Source organism: Equus caballus, chromosome 20, assembly GCF_041296265.1.
Source record: "Equus caballus isolate H_3958 breed thoroughbred chromosome 20, TB-T2T, whole genome shotgun sequence".
Taxonomy (NCBI): Eukaryota; Metazoa; Chordata; class Mammalia; order Perissodactyla; family Equidae; genus Equus; species Equus caballus.
In genome coordinates this window covers 31,402,666-31,403,741 of record NC_091703.1, presented here as the reverse complement: position 1 = coordinate 31,403,741, position 1,076 = coordinate 31,402,666, and positions in this window count along the sequence as shown.

Genomic DNA, 1,076 nt, shown 5'->3' with positions numbered 1-1,076 from the left:
GAGCCTTCCTCCCCCACTCCCTCCCGGCCACCCAGACTTTGAAGGGGCTTCTAGGATCTGACCAGTTGGGACGGATCACTCACTGGACCTCAGGAACAGGCTTGTCCATGTAATTTGTAATGTTCCTTCAACCCCTCTCCTCCCAGTGTTAGCCAAGGGAGAGGGATCATTGTTGCCTTTTAAAAAAGAAAGAACATTTAGAGTTGGTTTCCTATTCCTACTGTCTCATAACTGTCGTTACCAGAACCTCCATTGCTCCTACAGCAAATCCAAACTCCTGGCCTTGTGTTCGAGTGTATGATGGGTCGCTTCAGCTTAGTTAGCTTCTCACTCCCAAAGAATACATTTAGGAAAGTCATGAGTTGAAAGTCAGGAGTTGATGGCCACTTGTGCTCCGAGAGGCAAGATGGAGGAAGGAAGATCAGCAGGATCAGTGACTGTCCGTCACACAGGCATGAGGACAGGGCCAGCAATCAAGACATATCCCTCCAGCCTGGGAATCACTCTTTAATTTCCTCAATGTCACAGGGGAAAGCAAGACCTGGAATGGAAATACAACCTTTTTTCTTACCCCTGGACTCAGCTGATTACTAAAGGATGAGACCAGTATCAGTACCACATTTGAAAAATATGTTTCCCAATCACAAGGCAAGGATGTCTCATCAAATAAGAAAAAAGGGTCAGGATGGACAATTTAAAGCCATATTGTCCAAAAGTTGGCCCCTCATATCCTTGGGTTCCTCATCTGAGGATTCAACCAACCCCAGATGGAAAGGCCTACAGTGGTTGCATCTATACTGAACATGTACAGGCTTTTTTTCTTGTCATTATTCCCTAAACAATACAGTATAACTATCTACATAGCATTTACATTGTATTAAGTATTATAAGCAATCTAGATATTATTTAAAGTATAGAAGAGGATATGGGTAGGTTATATGCAAATATTATGCATCTTATGGATTTTGCTATCTGCAAGGGGGTGGGCAGTCCTGGAACCAATCCCCCCACAGATACTGAGGGATGATTGGACAGTAATCACTGGCTACAAGTGGTCATTTAAATTAAAATTAAAT